Genomic DNA, 21,456 nt, shown 5'->3' on the forward strand with positions numbered 1-21,456 from the left:
AGCACTATGGTGCCTTTGTCTTTCTTATCGTTAATATCCAAGATACTGACGTGTTTTTGCATTATGTTTGACGTCTTTAGGCTTGCCAGACAGTCTTTCAAATGCATATGCGTATATGTAATTGAAACAGTTACATTGCCTGTCCTGAAAGTCATGATCCAAGCATTGCTTGACAAGCAAGACTACTGTGGTCTTTGGCCACAGGATGACACACAATTCCTCTAGTGTGTCTCATTAGTTCTCATCATATGATGGTGAGAACGTTCTATACAAAAGCATTACAGGAGACATGGAAAAGAAATCTGCAGAGCAAGGTGGGGGTGTTGAGAAAGCAAAGCTCCACTTCTGAGAAGAGCACTGCATCATCGTTAAGTGTTAAATCAGCATGACTATGTTAAGACCCATAAGCCCTTCCACAGTGCTGTGGCCTTCCTCAATCGCAATGCGGACGTTTGCTTTAGTGAAGTTCAGTAGCAACACTCAATGTATTATCAGGAACTCCTGCTCTTTTCTTCATTATTATAAGGAAGATTTGTAGAACTACACAAGACTGACTAGGCTACTTTGGTTCCCCCAGATGACTCCATCTCGAGATCACAAGTAATCTCAGTAGAGGTCCTTTATCCAATAACTCGTGCATCACAAGGACAAATAGTGTCTAATCGGACCTCAGTGACGATTTGAAGGACCAAGAGGTGTTCTAGATTATATACTGTCTTGCAGTCACAGGGCCCAATAAATATGGGGTGATCATTTACCAGATAACTAATCACATTCCATTAAGTCACCATCTACATCTCCAATAAATCTGCAAGAAAATATATATCTTTAATTTAAGCTCTTGAACTACAAGACTTCGGAAAGACCTTTAATGCCTTCTGTACTGTTGAAACAGATAAAGATCATTCTTCCCCTCAGTGAGCAGGCCCAATATTTACTAAAAATAGTTGGTCCACAAGTGTGTCTGCTATAAACAAGAGTGATCCCTTGCCACCTTGTGTTGCTTCAGAAAGAGTAGATCAATAAATGCCTGTATATTGACATTTCTACTTTAAAGTTGGCCAAAAACAAGTCCATGCTTGGCCTTTATTACAGACCCCTTTAAGACTACCTAGACCAGCTCATTGAACTTTTCCCAAGACAGGACTTTCAGGAAATTAGAAGGGAACAGTGCTTGGACCAGATCAAGAGCCACCAGAGGACACATTTCCAGACATGGGCACAACAGTATGATCGAACAGGTTACTTACTCGGTAAAACCTTACTGGCAGAGACTATTCAACAGCACATTCTTTACCTTAGAATATCCCCCAGGAATCAAAATGAAAGTGAAAAATCTTGAGCAATACCAGTGTTCACTAGTAGGTGGCGCAGATCGGCTCTACGTTCCAGCCAGGAGCAAAGCAGGGCATCAGTAGGGTTTCAATAAAGAGAAGAAAAGGTTCTGTTGGACTACCCCAGATGGAAGAATCTTTGTCAAGAGGCTGCTCTTCACTACCACAGAGCGCAGCATAAGGTCCAGGACATTAGACACCCTCTGCACCATGATAAAGCCCTTTCTGCCGTACCAACCCTTGGCGGCAAAGACAAACTCTGGTGATGTTTCTAGACCACTGGCTTCAGCCAGTTCCTCATATCAGTCAACCTGTGACAAAGGTTCTTCAAGGGGGCTAGAAGCTCTACCTCAGAAGAGAAGTGAAAGTCTGATCTTGTTAAATGGAGGAGAAAAGTAGTATTGCTCATTTTTCGTATCAGGTTGGAGAGAAGTTCTGGAAGAAGCTGAACCTATTCTACTTAAATGTGAAGGATGTTTTGATCGGTGGATGCTTTTCCTTATGGTAGAGTCTTGGGAAAGATGGAAATGCCCATTAAATGCCTAGAATGTTGGCGTTCAGAAGAAGAATTGTAGGCTGGGATGCAGAATCTTAAAAGCTACGAGAAACTACTTGACACTGAGACGGCTCAATTTTAGAAGGCTGGTGTGACAAGACCTCTTCCTTGGAGCATGTCCTGCACATGTGAAGGTGAGCCATGTGAGCTTCACATTCTAGGCTACCAACGTTGTAACGATCTGCGTAGGGATATCCTGGTTCTCTGTAGCCGTTTTTTTTTTTTACTGGCACCACAAGGGACTAATTCAATGGCAGTCCGAGATAAAGGGAGTGTCTTTATAGCTGCTGACTTAGCACAACCAGCCTGGCTGAAGAGGCCCCATTATAATCTATTCACCTACATTGTAAAGCGCAATGCAACCCAGGACTGGGCTTCACAGCTATCGCAATTCTAGCAGAAGTAAGGGAATAAGAATGGTTAGGGGAAAAGATGTGTTTTTAGTTTTTATCTGAACAGCACAAAGTTGATCTCCATTCTCAGGCTAATCTGCAAGTGTAAGAAACTGGCTCTGTATATACTATACCAAATTGAAGACGTGTGCACAGAGTCCAGTGGAACACCAAAGGTAGGCAGAGGTAAAGTTAGATAGCACCTCACTCTCTATTTGTGGGAGAGTGGTCGAGCAGTAAGGCAGTCTCAGAGGACAGTGTTAAGCATTTGTTGTACACACATTCAGTAAATGAATTCACACTCCAAGACTGAACTTCAGACCAATGGTTTTTGCATGAAAATATTAGTTTAGTTTTTTTATTTTCTAGAACCAATCAAGCCTGGTACAGGTAAGAAATAAATACTTTACAGTAGTAATGCAGTTTGTAAACAGTTTGAATGTTCCTTTATTTTGACTTACAGGATGGTTGCAGATAAATACAATAATTTGTAAATACAGTACATAAACTTGAATGGGCTTTTCAGTAAAATACCAGGTAAGTTACTTTTTAGATTACTTCTCTTAATCAGAGTAGTTTCAAATTACTTTATTCGGATACTTGATAAAGCACACCATAAAAGCACAGTTCATAATTTATACAACTTAAAAAAAAAATTTGAAAATTGTTTATAACACTGTCCAAGGTCACAATTGATTTACGCAATTTAAAAGCTATCTTTAAAAAGGCAATAATGGGGGCAATTATAAATTCACGGTCCAGAAATTATAGTGCCAAATGTGCTGAGCAGCATTGCCTCAGCCCTATTTTTTTAAGCACTGGTACAATCCATCCTTTTCTAGGGCTAAGATAAAATTTACAAAAGAACAAAATGTGTATGGAGGATTGTGCGGAAAGATCATCTCACGGACATTTGCTTAATGTTCTCAAAGAGTCATTCAGTTCTGGAAAACGTAATGACCTGAAAATAATATTTAACCTGAAGCGCGTTAGCAAAAATCTATAATAATCGCTAGGGACCATCAGAATATATGGCTTGATATGCTCAAAGGCCAAGGTGATATGGTGTGATTGGACCGTGGATTTATCCATTTCAATCATAATTCTCTCTTCACTCAAATATCTCATACAACCAGTTTTTAGGTCCTTTCTAGAGAAACTGCATAAGGTATGGGGATCGTTCTAGTATTCCTGATGGCCTAACTGGCCTAAGAAGGATTTAACATTCTGGCCATCTCATACTTTTTACGCCATCAAGCCCCATAACGTCTTTTAATAGAAGGCGATTAAAAAGGGACTAGTCTGTGGTACAAGCCCTATGCCAAAGGGTGACGGGCTGGGTCTTAATCATGTCCTCCAGATAGGGTAAGCAGAGTTCGGCATGACAGATGAAGTTGGACGTGCTTTCAGATACAGACAAAAAGGTATTTAAGGAACGTATTTACTGCCATTTGTAGTGGGTTAACATTGGAAAAACCCCAAATTCCTGCCCCATAGATCGCAACCGCAATGAATTTTGCCTTGTATATGTGCAGTAATTCCCCTGGAGGGCGCTTTCCTAATTTTCTGCTAAAATTAGTAAAAGCCATCAGTGACTTACTAAAAAGAAGCCTTCTAGATTAAACTGCACTAGTCCAGGATCCTGATCGATCGAATAAAAGCCCTAATAAAGAAAATGTTTAGGTGCGGTCAATTACCTATTTGTTAATAAAAATAGGGTTACTCTTTTTATTGGATCCATTGCCACAGTTCATATCGAATGTTTTTGAGCAATTAATGGTGAGGCTCAGTTTAGACATGAAGTTTGTAAAAGAGGTGACTACCCTCTGTAAGCCAAGAGGCGTGCGTGAAAAGAGAACCGCATCATCTGCATAAAGGAGCGCAGGGATAGGGCGGGTGGCGGCTGATGGCAAGTCCCTGCACTCCTTTACCAAGGTGGCCTCTAGATTATTTATATACATGGTGAATAGAAAGGGAGCAAGGAGGCAGCCTTGCTTAACGCCTTAACTCTAAAACTTTTTGTACATTCCCCGTCCGACACACCCTAGCACCCATATAAAGCTAACGAGGCAATAGTAACCAAACCCTTGCGAAAACCATATTGTAAGTCACTTATGATGCTGTGTTCGTCCACCCAAGCCTGCAATCTCTCTAAAATCACCCTTCCCAAAATCTTCACTGTAGAGTCCAGTAATGAAATTTGGCGATAGCAGACATGGCTCGACCGATCTACCTTTTTTAAAAATAGGTACAACTATAGAGTCTTACCAGGTCATTAAAAGTCCCTGCGAACAGCACACATTAAAAACTTGCGTTAAAATCAGTGGTCATAGAGCCAGATTTGACTTAAATAAGTCCACCAGGATACCATCCGGCCCCGGCGCCTTACCACCCACACTTGAGCTTATGGCTTTATTGACCTAGCTCAAGGTAAAGGCCAAAAGGTAACTTTAAAAACGGAGGGGGAGACTCCGGGTCAACCCCATTTAATCAGATCTATTGTTCATCTCTGGTTACATTGTTGTATAAGTTAGAATAATGTGAGATCCACTCTGTAGGAGGGTGGATACCGGACTATGGTTGCCCCCAACTTTTTGCCTGGTGTTTTGCTGGTTTTCCGACTTAGTTGACCTGGGACCCTGCTATTCAGGGCCCCAGGCCTACTGCTCTCTGTAAAATGGATTCCATGTACCTTAGGTGCATTTACCAATTGGTACTGGGCCACCTTATCAGCCCCTGTAACTCAGGGCATAGGTGTACCCAGGGCCTACCAGGGGCTGCAGCATGTATTATGCCACCCCTGGCTGGCCATCTAAATCTGACACAACTGGCTGCACGACAGCTGGGGTAAAGTGGTGTAATCACCCTTTGCTGTAGATATAGTATACCTATATCTAACCCTAAAAATGGACACATAGATTCCTATCAGCCACTCCTATGGCAGGCCTTACCAATCCTGAAGGCAGAGTGCTTGGAATTATGTGAGATGGTATTCTGGCATGAGCTGAGCCAGTCTGCAGCTTGCGGAACCAAGTCCTAATAGCTGTTCCATGATAACGCATACCATATACTCTTAAGTGCATTATAATTCTCGCGGTTATATGCTATCTTTGGTATCGCTTTATCAAAACATGTCGAGTAAGGTGTCATACGAATTGGAATACTAACCCCTCGCCAATTCTGGTGACGGGGTTAGCATTCCACCCTTCTAGAGGGACACGACATGTATGTAACTGTGAACCCCGGTTAAAGTTAACTCGAGACTCAGCATCACAAAATGGATGCTGCCACCACAGACACAAGTCTGACCTCCTGCTGCTGGGAGTCCTTCCAGTGAGGAGAACTTGGACAAAGGGTTTCCTGTCAGGGGCGGTGCTAGCACCGACCCAGACAGGGTTTTGTGTATCCTAGGTAGGCAGGGCTGAAGAGGAAGGTGACTGCAAGTGGCACCCCGGTGCTCACTATGCATCTGCCAGTCTAAACCGGTTCCAGGGGCACACCAGCCCCTGAGCTGGGGAAAGTCCGGCATGGGAGAGGGGTGTAACCACCCCCCTTCCTGGTCCCACCCATGGGCAGGACCTAGTCCCGTACCAGCCCCTTTCTTTAGTATAAAGGTGGGAGCGGGGACCCCTTCCAAATTAGATCATCTTTGAATCCTGAAACTACTTTTTACGAAAGGAACTCTCGACTTCTCAAGATTTCTCCCTTGTGACTAAGGAGTAGTCACCCTGCATCCGCAGGCACCATCTAAGAACACTGCGGTTTGCTGCACGTCCTTCCTCCGGAATCCGACTGACCAGCACGACGAGACCCGGCTTCCCTGGCACCTCTGACCTCTACCCACATAGACAGCTCAGCTGAGATCCGTGGGTGCGACGAGACCTCGAGGGACCGGCCATCTTCAGAACTGCACAACGCTTATCCAGCACGACCGCCGAGGGATCCTCGAGTGAGTGCTTTGGGGTTCGAGAAGCCCTAACCCTGAGCAACTCCAGCACCGAAGTCCAGCCCCCCAGCATCCACCAGATCTGCGTGGGGCCCTTCTGCTCTTTGCTGCTCACCGCGTTGTCCGGCTACTTGCCTGCTGGCGTGTGGCCCTCTTGACGACGCTCCACGACGGCAACCCCGCTGGTCTGGTTGCTCCAGACTGGCCCTTGCTCCCCTCCAAAAGAGGAGCACCCCGGAGCCTCCTGGTCCACTCCAGACGCCATTTTAAATCCACCGCGTGGGCTTGCATTTGCCAAGACTTGTTGCCCCAATCCTGGGTCCAGCGACGTCGACAGCAGAGACCTTCGTGGGACAGCTCGCACCTCCATCCTGGTCGCCGACAACGCCTCCTGGTCCGTGAGACTGCAGAGCCCAGCGTCGCCCACTCACCTGGTCGAGGTGACTCCATCCGGTGCCATCCTGGTGCCCATCTGATCACTGGCTAGTGATTCAGGACTTGGTCCCCTCTGCTTACAGGTGTCCTCCATCTTCGATCCAGGCTTGGATCCATCCGAATCTCTTCACTGGTCGCCTGCCAGCAACTTCTTTCAGGCTCCATAGACTGCAACGAGGAATCCCGACGTCTTTTCAGACCTATGCAGCCGCAGCCCCTGGGCTAGGTAACCTCAGCATTTCGGTGCTCCAGCATAGCCTCACTATCCAAGGGTCCAGATCCTTTTTCGTTTCAGCTCTACCTAGTCGGATTCGTCCGATAACACTAACTTTGTAATTTCTAGCAACCATAGACTTTGTCCAGCATCCCGCGTGAGAGTGCACACTCTGCACCCGATCTCCCTAGGCCTCCTGCTAGTAATCTGAAGGTTCAGTAGTCAAGTCCTAGCGATCCCCAAGCCTATTAGAGTAGTACTTACCTGCTAGTAATTTCGCATTCCACTTTTGTAGTATATGGTTTTCCGTGCCCCTCGGGCACTTGTGTAAATTGTGCAACTTTGCGTATTTTCCTAAGAGCTTTGTATTGTGCTTAGCGCCCTGTCCTCATAAAGAGTCCAGGGCTGTTGTGTTCTAAATAAATATATTTTATTTTCATAACTTGTGTGGTGTCCTTTCACTTGGTGTTCAAGGGGTATATGTGATGGTATAACAGCTGGCTTAACATGCCCTCTAGAGCTTAGCCTGAAGACTGCTCGTATCCATGCTACTAGGATAGCTGGTCTATAAGGTTGACTTCAACCAATCAATAAGGGTTGTTTGGACTGATACATAGTGATCACTAGAATAGTGAGCACTGCATATCAGGCCACCTTCTCACACACTCCACTTCGGTTATAGCAATTTCTATGCTTGCTTTGTTGCTCTCAACCAAGAAAGGGGCATTTACTGATTTTTTCAGAAACACACGCAGACCCAAATCAGCTTGTATGTTTATAAGTTGAAAGTACCTGTTTGATACAGCGAGTTCAACTTTTCTCAAGTTTAGCTGCTAAGAGATGTAGGTAGATAGTCCCATTTTTGCTCTACCGTGGGGCGATCTTAATGCTGGGGTGTGAAACGTTTTAAACCCATTTATAGGAGTTTGTTCAACTACTCTGGTTTCTTGTAGGCTTATAATCTCAAATTTGCACACAAAATCCATCCATATATTAATAGAAGTCTTGCTTTTTAGGCCAGCCACATTCCAAAATAGAAACTGGCATTTAACTCACCTGTCAATGGCCGTACTCCTTCCCTGCCCGTTCACCCCCTGCAGGTTAATAAACCCAGTTTGTGTAGAGGAAGATCGAGTTGGTACTTCCTGAGTCTCTAGGGCTATGCCCATGCTTGCCTGTGTACATCCTATTGTGTCTTTTCCTTGTATGTCGCCTACTTCAGATATAAGGGCAGTTGTTAGCGCACCCAAAGTGGTGCCATTAACCGTGGTTCTAGGTGTTATTGCCTGAACGGGATCCTCTTGACTCAGTCAGTCTACTGCTTCGAGAGTATTTAATGCATAGAAGCAGTTGTATGTATGTATGGATGTTGAAAAGGTTGCTGTGGGTTGGCATATGAGGTTCCCAGTTTAGCTTTACACTGCTACTGTCTGGGGGTTGGTAGAAATAGCTTAGGGGTAGTACATTAACACCTTGTACTAGTGTAGTAGGATTTCCTGTTCTACTCATGGTCAAGTTTACTAGGCGAGGGGTCAGAATGTCAAGACTACACAGTCCCCTGGGAATGTTTTCAGTCCTCTGTTGACCCACCCTATTCTCCTTGCCATTTTAAATTCATCAAATAGCTTTCCGCAAGACCCGTCCTAATGCCAAGCCAAAGCAGTGACCGATTTTTGAACGTTTCCAGCGATTCTTCTATCCCGTGATCTAATTTAGGAACCTTCACCCATACTACGAAGTAGGGCGTGGCGGCTGGGGGTAGGTCCAAATGTATCGTGTGCTGTTCCTTCTTCCTCACATATGAGGTACTAGAGTTTTTAACACTAGTAGAATGTATAGATGGAATAGTGACTAATGGTATGGCTGGGGGCGGAATCCATAGATTTACAATGGATGGCTGAAATAGTAGGTTTGATGGGCCAGGTCCTAAATCACTGTTGATGCCTGGGGAAATTATATTTGTGTTAGATCTTAACCTGTTTCCTTCATCACCCAATTGTTTCACTTGGGTGGAGGCGCTTCCATGTCCCAGGGACTCAAGTTTATCCAAGCATTTAGTCAAGCTTGCTTCAATCTGACGGAGTCTTAACAGGTTACTTAAGCTATCCCTAGAGTATGCTTCTAGGGCCTCCAGCTTATCTTTTAAATTACCAACCACGCTCTGTAAGCGCACATTAGAGCAGAGTAGTGATTTTTCCCAGTTTTCTGACTTCTGGGACTTAACTTTCGTAGAGGCCTTTTTACATGGTTTGGATGGGGGTTTGCTTGTCTTTGAGCATGATGTATCAGGAATGGGAGGGCATGTGTCAGCGGTTGTATTTCATCATCATGTTCACTGTTATGTTCGCAGCCAGATATGTGATCAGAGGTGTTTACCACGCAGCCATTTAAGTCGGATCGCTTCCGTGAGTGCCTATTGGGTTAAAAGAACTAGCATGCCCTAATCCACCCCCCTCTGTAAGTGGATTTAAAGCCTACTCAACGGTTAAAATCTGCCGTTCTTTGTCCCCCACAGTACCGGTTAAATAATTTAGTAGGGACTGGCGAGAATGCTCTCCTGGCTTAGCTGACTTATTCTGGTTAGTCACCAATTTTCTCTTTCCCATGTTCAGACGAGTAGATGACAAATTGACAAGGTAAAACAAGAAATTAAAATATGAAAAGAAGTTTAGTGCACCCCCGATATAAGTGTACTTAGTCCGATGGTCCAATGCTCATGAACTTGAGGTCAGTCAATACGCATGCCTTGCTTTAGACTTAGTTCCTTCCTACCTTCCTACTCTGGGAAGGGTAGGACATACTGGCACAAGTTAAATGAAATGGAGAATCGATAGTCATGCAGTGTTGACCCAATGCACAAATAACCTAATCAAACCCTAGGTACAGTACCTTGCACAAGGAGGGTGAAAGTTATAGCCCGGCCCTTGTCCGTCTAGGACGGGCTAAGACGGGCCATCTAGGCCCTGTCTTCGCCCGGGCGCATCCCGCGTTGCTTTCAAGCCCCTCCAGGGACCGTCCTCAAAGTGCTTCAGGGAAAGGCAGGGACTCTGGCAAAAGTGCTCAGTGCTGGTTCCTCGTTTGCGGTCTTTTCTTACTCAGTAATATACCTGGATACTACTCTGGGACATTTCCTGTAAACAGGTAAGTAAAAATCTTTTTGGTTAAATCGTACAATTTTGAAGAATTTCTTTAGATTTTCAAACTCCACACTTTTCCGAGAAAAACAGTCAATGTTATCCTATGGAGGAAAATGGTCAGTTTTGAGGTAAGTATTTGGAAATTGGAGTTGAGGTTCTGGGGGTAGACTCAGGGGTGCCCTAGGGTCAAGGATGCACTCTAGTTACACCCTCAGTGGCACTAGGGCGGCCGGATGCAGAGCGGGCCTCTGGTTGGTGGCTGCTGATGAGCAGGAATCAAAGGTTGTGGGAGCCAAGCTCCTGGCGTTAGGCTTGGGGCAAAAAGGAGATCCTGTTTAACACAAAAAGTGCACCGGCAGCGGCGCAAGGGCAGCTGGGTGCAGAGTGCTCTTTTGGCGTCAGGTGCCCAGTTTTCAATGGGGATTTTTGGTTTTGATTTCTCAGCTGCAGGCTCTGACCAGGAAGACTTCCGGCAGGAACCAACAGCTGGGCATTTTGGGTTTTGGTTTTCAGCTGCAGGCTATGACCAGGAAGACTTCCGGAAAGAACAAACAGCTGGGAAGGTAAGTTGAAGGGCTCGATAAATAGGTGCACCTCGGGTTCTCTTCAAGGGTGCAGGGCAGCTGGATGCAGGGGTGTCTTTTGAGGTTGGATTTCACCTTACTGGGCCGCTCGAGGGGAGGAGGGGTTTCTGTGCAGAGGCTGCAGGTGACATCGGGGAATCCTGGAGGGGTCAATCCATGGTGGACTGACTCTGGAGCGCTGGGGACCTCGCTGGGACCGGTGCGTCACACAAACTTGGGCCGTAGGCGACAGGTGCATGGTGGTTCCAGGCATCAGGTTTCTTTTTCCTCAGCAGGGTCTGAGTGGTTCTTTGGTTTTTCGTCTGAACAGAGCTGCTGGTCACAGAAGATCTGGTCTTTGTTAAAGGCAGTCAGTCCTCCCAGGGGTTCTGGAGGTAGCTGGATGCAGGACAAGACTATTTTTGGCACAGGATCTTCAGAAACTGCAGACGGCCTGGGACAGTCAGTTCTCTGCAGTTTCTTCTGCTGGGCATTTTCTTTCGTCCTTTTTCTTCTTAGGCTTGAAAAGCCTTGGAGAGACACTGGAGGAAGGACTATGCGCCGGCAGCAAGACTTACCTATAAACTAGCTATAAAAAGCTATCATGCCCTGTGTAACGCCGCTCGGGCTGAGCACACTAACACCACCATTTTAATGTCACATAACAGCCCTAAAGTCCTGTTTAAAGTGTTGAAAGAACTGTCCGGCACAACTTGCCAACCAGAGTCATCGGGGCTAAATGAAGCACAATGCAAAGATCTGGCTGAATTCTTTGACAAAATAAACAATGTTGCGGAATTCAATAATATGACAACTAATGTGGTGTTGCTACCTGAGACTTTCGCCTCATTATCAGATTGTACCGCCATGACCCTGTCTCAGGACACAAATGATAGACCAGGCAACTCACTCAATAACTGGTTACCCCTCGACATCTTCCTTTTGTCATATTTTAGCCAGTATCAAATCTGACTCTCCTAAAGATCCCATTTCTTCATCTCCATTCTGCAAAAGAAATGCGTTACTTACCTGTAACTGCAGTTATCCAGTATTGGTGTCTTTCATAGATTCACATGCCTGAATCATTCCCCGACGTCGAGACGGGAGCCTCCGGTACATAGAAAAGTAATGTCCTAAGACATACATAAAGAGATTAGGTCTAAGGGGCTCTCCTTAGTAACCTATCTAGGTCCTTATGCAGGAAGGACCAAACAGAGTAGGCTCCAGGGTCCCACCTTGGTAGCCTATCTGAGTCCTTTTGTAAAAAAGGACCAAAGTAAAAGAAACAACCAATCAGCAACTACCTCCCTCTAGAACCTTCCTGTGAGGAGCCTCAGTCTCTCAGATTTTCGTACGCACCAAGTTGGTAGGTGTAAGCCTGTTAGAGAGAGGTGAGTCCTGCCAGGGGAGGCGGGAGGGTGCATGTGAATCTATGAAAGACACCAATACTGGATAACTGCAGTTACAGGTAAGTAACGCATTTCTTATCCAGTATTTGGGTGTCTTTCATAGATTCACATGCCTGAATCAGAGTAGCAAGCAATACAATATGCACATCCTGTGTTGATACAGAACATATACATCTGCAAATAAGGAACATTTGTGACTGTATAAGAAACAGCATACAATGTCATGCAGAATCTAGTAATAAAGAAATGTGCATACCAGTCAAGGATGGCGGGAAGTAGGAGGGCTCACCTCACTGGAATAGATGGCGAAGCACTGCTCTGCCCACTGCTGCGTCCTTCGTCAGCTCAGCATCCAAGCAGTAGTGTCTGGTAAAGGTATGCGGGGACTTCCAGGTCGCCGCTCAACAGATGTCCAGGAGGGGCACTCCAGCAAACAGTGCCGCAGACGTGGACATGGCCCTGGTGGAGTGGGCTTTGGCCCGTGAGTCCAGAGGCCGTCCTGCCTGTTCGTGGCAGAGAGTTATAGCTGAAGAGATCCATCTTGATATACTTTGCTTTGATAGAGGCATGCCCTTCCTAGGTCTGCTGAATGCGACGAAGAGTTGGGATGACTTCCTGAATTGTCTTGTTCTATCAAGATAGAATTTTAGGCATCTCTGAAGGTCTAAAGAGTGCAGTGATCTCTCAGCCGGAGTGGATGGGTTCGGAAAGAATGATTTGAGAACCACAGGCTCATTTAAATGGAAGTCCAAAGGGACTTTGGGTATGAATCGTGGGTTAGTACGCAGGATGACTCTGTCTTCTTTGAATTGTAAGAATGGGTCCTGGATGGATAGGGCTTGCAATTCGCCCACTCTTCTGGCCGATGTCAGAGCCAGTAGGAGGGCTGTCTTCCACGACAGTAATTTGATATCCGACTTGTGGATAGGCTCAAAGGGATGCCTCATCAACTGGTGAAGAACTACGTTGAGTTGCCACGTTGGAGGGACAGGTTTTGGTCTAGGGAAGGACCTAAAAAGGCCCTTTAGGAATAGTTTGATGAGTCTGTCCGCCCACAGGGAGGGGCCCCTAGAAGTCCGAGTGAACCTAGAGATTGCTGCCAGGTGGACCTTGATGGACGCATGGGCAAGGCCTGAGTGCGCCAGATGTAGGAGATATGGCAGGAGTTGTTGTGGAGTGACCTGGAAGGGATGTAGACCTTCCTTCTCACACCAGACGCAGAAGCGTTTCCACTTGAGAGTATAAGTCTTTTTTGTGCTGTCAGCTCTAGCGTTGGACAGGAAGTCTTTGCACTCTTGTGGTATGTTTAGATGACTGAACTCGCGGTAGTCAGGAGCCAGGCTGACAATTTCAGAGGGCCCAGGTTCGGGTGGAGAACCTGCCCGTGAGACATCGTGAGTAGGTTCGGGTGGCTGTGTAGGCGAAGAGGCGGATGGACCGATAGACGATGGAGCTCCGTGTACCAGTGCTGTCTCGGCCAGGATGGGGCGATGAGGATCAGGGTGCAGGGCTCCGATTTTATTTTCCTGATCACCCTGGGTATCAGTGGGAATGGCGGAAAGGCGTAAGCAAACACGTTCTGCCAAGCTATGGAAAATGCATTCCCTAGTGTTCCTGGTTGGGGAAGCCTGCTTGCGAAGCTTGGGCATCTGGCGTTCTCCCTGGTGGCGAAGAGGTCTATCTGAAGTGTCCCCCACTTCTTGAAGATGTAGGTCAATGCACTCTCGTCCAACTCCCATTCGTGGGACAGGGACTGTTCTCTGCTGAGGGCGTCCGCCAGGACGTTGTCTTTGCCCGGAACGTATTCGGCTTTGAGGGTGATGCCATGTTGTAGAAGCCAGTTCCAAACTCTCTGAGATTCTCGAGAGAGAGAGAGAGAGCGAGCGCGTCCCTCCCTGTTTGTTCAGGTAGTGCATAGTCGTGGTGTTGTCCGTCCTGACTAGCACTGGGGAGTTTCTGATGCGCGGGAGGAACGACTGTAGCGCCAGGAAGACTGCCCGTAGCTCCAGAATGTTGATGTGGAGCTTGGATTCCTGTGGCGTCCATTTTCCGTTGGTCTGTAGTTCTTGCAGGACTGCACCCCAGCCCTCCAAGGATGCGTCCGTGGTGATAATATGCGGTTGCGCCGGAAGCAGGAACGGCAGTCCTTGCGACAGGTGTTTGTCTGATCTCCACCATTGTAGACTGTTGATCATAGGTTGGGTGACTCGTAGGCGATCCTCGAAGGACCCCGCCGATTGTGTCCACTGTTTTGACAGTTCTTCCTGCAGGGGGCGCATTTTTAGGCGGCAGTGCGGGATGAGTAGGATACATGACGACATCATGCCGAGGAGCGACTTGAAGAGGCGGACGGTCAGAGTCTTTTTGAATGCCACTGACCTGGCCAAGGAGATGAGTTTCGACTTTCTCTCCTGTGATGGAAAGGCCTTCGTGCATTCTGTGTCCAGGGTCGCTCCTAAAAAAGTGATGACTCGGGTTGGTGTTAGGGATGACTTTTCCTTGTTGAGGGTCAAGCCGAGGCGGCGGAAAAGATGCAGACAGGCGCTGGAAGATGCGGCTGCGGCTGCTCTCGACGGAGCCTTTACCAGCCAGTCGTCCAAGTAAGGGAAGACCTGGTGACCCTGCTGGCGGAGATAGGCTGCTACAGGGGAAAGGCATTTCGTAAAGATCCTCGGAGCAGATTTGAGGCCGAAGGGGAGGACGCGGAATTGGTAGTGTACCCCTGCGACTGCAAACCTTAGGAACTTCCTGTGTCCCTTGAGGATAGGGATGTGGTAATAGGCGTCCTGTAGGTTGAGTGATGTCATGTAGTCGCCTTTTTCCAGGAGTCCCAGGATCTCTTGTAGCGTGACCATCCGGAACGACTGCTTCTTTAAAAACACATTGAGATCTCTCAAGTCGAGAATCGGTCGCCATTTCTTCCCCTTCTTGTGGATGAGGAAGAAGTGGGAATAGAAGCCCTCCCCCTTCTGGGCGTGTGGAACCTTTTCTATTGCGCCCTTCTGGAGCATGGAAGCTAGTTCTTGTAGAAGCAGCCGTAGGTGTCTGTGAGGACGCTTGACAGGTGGTGTCCGAGGAGGGTTTGAGAGGAATTCCAGAGAGTGGCCGAATTGAAGGAGTTGTAGAACCCACCTGTCCGTCGTTATTTGCCGCCAATTTTGAAGGTAAAAGGAAAGTTTTCCTCCAAGTCGCAAAGGTAGCGATGGTGGAGGGGCTGGCCAATTGGTAGAGTCATTGGCGATTGCCTGCTGGTCTCTTCTGCCCTTTTCCTCTGTAGGACGATTTGTTGAAAGAGGACTGACGACCCGACTGGTTTTGGCGCTGTTGGAATTGCGTCTTACCCTGTGAGTATGAGTAAGAGGACTTGTTTTGATAAGAGCCTCTATAGGAGGATTGTCCCCTCCCCCTGTTGGTACGAAAGGACTGAGTGCGAGATTGCAGAGTGCCTAGGGCTCTGGCTGTGTCGGTGTCCTTCTTAATTGTAGTGAGGGCTTCGTCAATCTTCTCGCCGAACAGATGATCACCATCATAAGGCATGTCTAAAATTTTGGTCTGGACCTCCTGTCTGAAAGAGGTGGCCTTAAGCCAGCCTTGGCGTCTTAGGACAGCGGCGCCTGCCAGCTGCCTGAATCCAGTCATGGCCACGTCAATGGCGCAGTCGATAAGTTCTGAAGCCGATGTTTGTCCCTCGAGGAGGAGCGAGTGTGCCTCCGCTTTAAGGTCTTCCGGCAGGTCGGCAATGTAGGGCGCGATATCCGCCCAGAGCTGGCGGTTGTAACGCCCGAGAAGGGCGATGGAATTGGCAATCTTCACCGTTGTCGCAGAGGTAGTGGAAAAACGTTTCCCAACTGCATCCAACTTCCTGCCTTCTTTATCTGGTGGTGTCGATAAAGGTGATGCAGGGTTACGCGAGTTCTTCTGCGCCGCCTGGGTGACCACAGAGTCCGCCTTGGGGTGACCCGTAAGGCATGCTGGAGCTGATGACGTAGCTCTGTATTTTTTTATCCAGCCTGGGTACGATTACCTGCAGGGAGGCTGGAGACTGCATGAGCTGCTTGCCCTGTTTAAGCAGATAATCAATGATCGGGATCGATCTAGTAGTTTTCTTAGTTGGTTCTTTAAAGTCGTAGAGGAAACATTCAGTTTCCTGAGATTCCATGGACATATGGAACCTTTTGGCTGCCCTTTCCATGAGGTTATGGAAACCTCCAATATCTGCAGGTGGAGACTCAGAGGATTGCGGCTCTGGAGAGGCTGGAGAGTGAGTGACATAGTCTTGGTCCGCATCCACGTCCGTATCGTCATCTCGGACCTCCCCTTCTTCATGTTCCCTTTCCTCTTCCTCGGACGAGACGGGGTCTTGAGCAGGGTCCTGTGTCCTAGGAAGAACCAGTGGAGGGGGTTTAAGCCTTGGCACCTGCGCAGGAACGGCCACAGCTGGCTGCGGGGTTGTCGGAACAGCAGGGGTGGCTTTCTGCGGAAACCGCTCTTTGTAGTCCTGAACGAGAAAGCGCAAGTCTGAAACCAGAGAGGCTGGCAAACACACCATTGGGGTCACCTGGGTGTGAACTTGGGTAGACACCACTGGAGGAACCGATTCTTCAGCCTCCTGTTCTTCGTCCGTACTCTGGCACTTGACAACCAAGTCTGAGGGGCTAGTGGCCTGGGTAAACATCTCTTCCTCCGGTTCCTGGTCCTGTAAGAGGCAGGATGGCGTCAGCTGTTGGACCTTACTAGGCGAGGTCATCTCCGGAGTAATCGGCATTTTGGTGATTCTGATGGACATGGGATGTCTGAGCGTCCATCGCGTGTGACAGGAGCTCTGATTCCCTCCAGGTACCAGCAGCTGTCGATATGGTCTTCGTCGACGGTGTGTCCGTCAACGACGCTCTCGTCGACGGTGCCTTAGTTAGCTTTTCCGCTGTAGACTGCTTCGTCGTCGGCGCCGTCGTCGACGGAGCGCCCTTCGTCGACGGAGCGCCCTTCGTCGACGGCTTCGTCGACGGTGCCGTCGTCGACGTCGACGAGGTCGTCGTTGATGTCCTCGTCGACAGTGTCGTCGTTGATGTCCTCGTCGACGGTCTTGTCGTCGACGGTGCGGAGGATGAAAGCGGTCTTCCTGCTGACGACGAGTGTGTTAGAGTCGTCGATGAGGAGGACGCCGACGATGCCATCGTCGTCGATACCGTCGTTGTCGATGTAGAGACGGTCTTAAGCGATGAGGTGGTCGCCGATTGCGCCGTCGTCACCGTAAGCAGTGGTTGCTTCCTGGGGACAGGAAGGTCCTTGCTAGATACGGCAGGCTTGCCCTCTGAAGACCTTTTGGACTTCTTAGGAGGGGTTACTGAGTGGCCAGGCGAGGAAGCCCTAGGCCTCTTCAGGGAGAACTGTGAGGCGACAGACATACTCTCACCTTCGGAAATGAGGTCGCCTTCCGGTTTGTCCTTCAGCCTGTTCAGCCAAATTAGAAGTCTCCCTTCCCGGTCTTTCTGGGTCTTGACGGAGAACTTTCGGCAAATCCTGCAGTCAATAGACTTGTGGTGAGGATAGAGGCAATATAGGCATTCCTCATGTTCGTCGTCCACGTGGAGCCTCAGTTTACCACAGGAGGCACAGGGACGGAAGAGTGCTCTCTTCTTGACTTCAGCCATAGTAAGAAAGTCGAAAAAACTGTGAAATTTGAAGAAAATCCAAGATTCCTGAGGAGAACTCAGGTGGAGACTCCCTAGCACAACGTGCGGTAGAAAATCTGAGAGACTGAGGCTCCTCACAGGAAGGTTCTAGAGGGAGGTAGTTGCTGATTGGTTGTTTCTTTTACTTTGGTCCTTTTTTACAAAAGGACTCAGATAGGCTACCAAGGTGGGACCCTGGAGCCTACTCTGTTTGGTCCTTCCTGCATAAGGACCTAGATAGGTTACTAAGGAGAACCCTTAGACCTAATCTCTTTATGTATGTCTTAGGACATTACTTTTCTATGTACCGGAGGCTCCCGTCTCGACGACGGGGAATGATTCAGGCATGTGAATCTATGAAAGACACCCAAATACTGGATAAATTGGACTTACCAATTCCCAATACCATTATGGAACTCCTCAATGCCTCGCTACGCGAAGCAATGGTACCAGCGGCTTGGAAAAATGCCATGGTCCTCCCCTTATTAACTCGTTCCATGCTGATGACTGAACCGCTCCGTCATCAGCCGCGGTGGCGCTGTGCTGATGACGGAGCGGCTCCGTCATGGCCCGGCCGCCACGCCTGCGCTGATTTCGCGCCTGTGCGGCGCGTTTTATTGAGCAGGCTCCGTCATGAGCACAGCTCAACCGTGGCTGGTAACGGAGTGGTTCAGTCACCAGCATGCGCCTGCCGCGCGGCCCCCCGCCCCCTTAGCGCTGCGGCAAAATACCCGCCGCAGCGAAGGGGTTAAAAAAAAAAACTGATCCAGAATTTCTATCTAACTTTCGCCCGATCTCCTTACTTCCAGCTTTTTCCAAAATTTTGGAAAACCAGATCAACCTCCAGTTGACAGTTTGTGAACTCCCAAAACATCCTACATTCATCTCAATCAGGATTTAGAGCAGGCTTCTCTACGGAATCCACTCTTGGGTGTCACTGAAACTATTCGCCAACGTGTTGATAAGGGAGGTACTGTGGCACTCATTACTTGAGTGCTGCTTTCAAAACTGTGTCCCAAACTACTCTTCTACAAGTCTTACATTCTAGGGGCATTGTCGGATCAGCACTCAAGTGGCTGTCAAGCTTTTTGTCTAGCAGGACCTTCCAGGTCTTTTCCCCTATGGCAAGTTCTAAGGCCCATGCTTCCCCGTATGGAGTGCCTCAGGGCTCTATACTCAGCCCATTACTTTTTACCATCTATGTTAGCCCCTGGCTGCTATAGCTGAGGAGGCTGAGCCGACTATATATTCATATTCCGATACCCAGCTTATTTTTTTCCCTGTCTTCCAAGGAGACCTCCAATGTGTCCTCTCTCCGGGTAGGGCTGCAAAAGATAGCTGGCTGGATGCATACAAATAGGTTGAAATTAAATGGAGGGTAAACGGAACTCCTTATCCTGAGTGAAAATAAAGCTCTCTGGGGTCCCCAGCATTGGTCACCTCAGATGGGTGATCTCCCCAACCCTTCATAATCTGCCCGCAACCTCGGTATAATCATAGATGACCAACTGTCTATGAGACAGCAAGTGGTTACAGTCGCCTCAACCGGTTTTACAATTTTAAAATGGCTAAAAAAATCCTCTGGATGCTTCACCTTCCACACAAAAAACTGTGATCCCGGCTATGATCGTTTCCAGACTGGACTTGTCTTGTACCTGGGCGCAAATAAGGAGCTGGCAGTGGTCCAGAATTCTGTAGCCAGACTTTTATGCCAGCTACCTAGAATGGCCTTTATCCAAGGTCCACTCCGCGAACTTCACTGGCTCAGGATGGAAAACCGCCCCAAATTTAAAGCACTCTGCTACATGCATAGCATCAAAGCGGGTACAGCACCACACTTCGTGCCTTGGTACACCCATACCACCCTACGAGTCTCCTGCGATCCGCTAATAAGTAAAAATTTCAAGTCCCCAGGTTCAAACGAGCATGTATGGGCGGACGGTCCTTTGCTTATTTAGATCCCTCTATATGGAATTCACTCCATTTTTAATTACACCACAAAACTACCAGAAATTCCGTAAAGGCCTAAAAACGTGGTTATTTAACCACTAGAGCTTTCCCTTCTTTCTAGCACAGGTCCGTAGGCGCCGGGAAACCTCCGGGTACCTGTTGCGCCACATACATATAATAGGTTGTGGGGGATCTCCTTTCTTGGTTCAGGGCTGCCCCCTAAATACTGTATTTAGGGGGCGTTTTAAGGGTCTCGAGGTCAGGAGCCAATGGGCTACTGACCTTAGGGTGACTACACCCTTGGTGTGCTCACCCTACGTGGGGGAGTGAGCCTAATCCTGATTGGGGAGTACTTGCCATTTGCAAGATGGCGGGCACTGAAAAGTGGGTGTTGCCTCGCCTCCCCTACCTGAGGGGTGGAGTTGGCAGGGGTAGGCACACCTTCTGGGCTGGCTAATTTTCCCACCTGTCTTCCCACCAAAAAGGAGGGGAGACAAGAAGGGGGCCTGCTCCTGACAAGAGAGGCTGGGGGTCGCATTACAAAGGCTGCCAGGCATTTGAAGCTCCCCTGCCACAGATGGCTCTTACTGGCCTGGGGAAGGGGTGAACACCTCCACCCAGGAAAGGCTCTGTTTCTGGGCTCAGGGAGCAAAGGCTCCCACCCTAGGGGTCCAGAAACAGGCCTCGTGGTGGCAGGCTGGTGTATGTACCACTCAGGGCGTCTTATCTAAGATGCCCTCTGTGTGCATTTTTCATTAAATCCTACACTGGCATCAGTGTGGGTTTATCTGCTGAGAAGTTTGATACCAAACTACCCAGTTTTCAGTAAAGCCATTCTGGTGCTGTGGAGTTCGAAATGACAAACTCCTTGATGCTAAATTGTTAATATCTCCACTGCCTATTATAACAACCATCTGTCTGATCTAGAGGCAACACTGCTTTCAGTAAGATACTTAAATTTGGCGGCTCCTGTGATCAAAATCATATTCACTTTGATAAAGAAATAGCTGTACCCACCTTAATCTCAGGTGGAGCCTACCCTGTTGCAGAGTTCCACAGTTAAGGGTCCCGGTTGGTGAATGTTTCAAGTCAGAGTTATTTGCTTAAATAAACCCAGTCTTGACACAATGAATGTTTCTTCATGAAGTTACCCTTGTGCTTGCTCTTCTGCGTTTCTTTATGGTCTGCCACAGAAATTCATATCAGAGGTATTTAGGCTACTTCCTCTCACTTTGTTATGAGATTTCTGGGTACCAGTGAGGTTTAATCTTCCCCAGGCTCCCCGATGAAAGTACAATGTACACGGGTAGCTCCAGTAAGTCAAGTTGCAAATTCTCATCCAGGAGAATTTTCTTTAATAGCCATGAGCACTAAACAGTCCAGCACACAGGGGTGATCCCAGAACACTTAACCATACAAATATGCAAAAAAGAAAACCTCTCTACAGAAGACCAACCTAAAAAACAAACTCATTTAAGAAGCATATTTACAGGTGGTCATGCCGTTTGTCTAATAGTCAAATCTAAATGATGCATGCATTGACAAAGCCCAGGGAACAGTTAGCAACATTTTTGCCTTTGCTGATTTTCTTTGCAAATGGCTTTTGCAAATCTATTCCAAAAACTAATCAAAGATGGCCAAACATGCACACATGATTAGGATTGGTTTCAAGTTTTGCATAAACCATTAAAACATAGCAACGTATGCATGAACATGTGCAAGCATTCATATGGGTACTTATCGGATTTTTTTCTTGTTGGGAAAACAAAAAATAAAAAAATTTGATGTATGCTCACAACAATGCTGATAAAATATGACATTTGCATATCTCGTAATATAGATGTTACA

At 47.7% G+C, this 21,456-nt stretch overlaps 1 protein-coding gene across 2 annotated transcripts in view; it reads right to left on the bottom strand.

Annotated features, from left to right (window-relative positions):
- The window catches only part of HUWE1 (HECT, UBA and WWE domain containing E3 ubiquitin protein ligase 1), a 1,800,886-nt gene that overhangs the window by 1,611,621 nt on the left and 167,809 nt on the right, over positions 1-21,456 (bottom strand). The gene's annotated exons all lie outside the window — the stretch shown is intronic.

This window comes from Lissotriton vulgaris, chromosome 10, assembly GCF_964263255.1.
Source record: "Lissotriton vulgaris chromosome 10, aLisVul1.2, whole genome shotgun sequence".
Lineage (NCBI taxonomy): Eukaryota > Metazoa > Chordata > Amphibia > Caudata > Salamandridae > Lissotriton > Lissotriton vulgaris.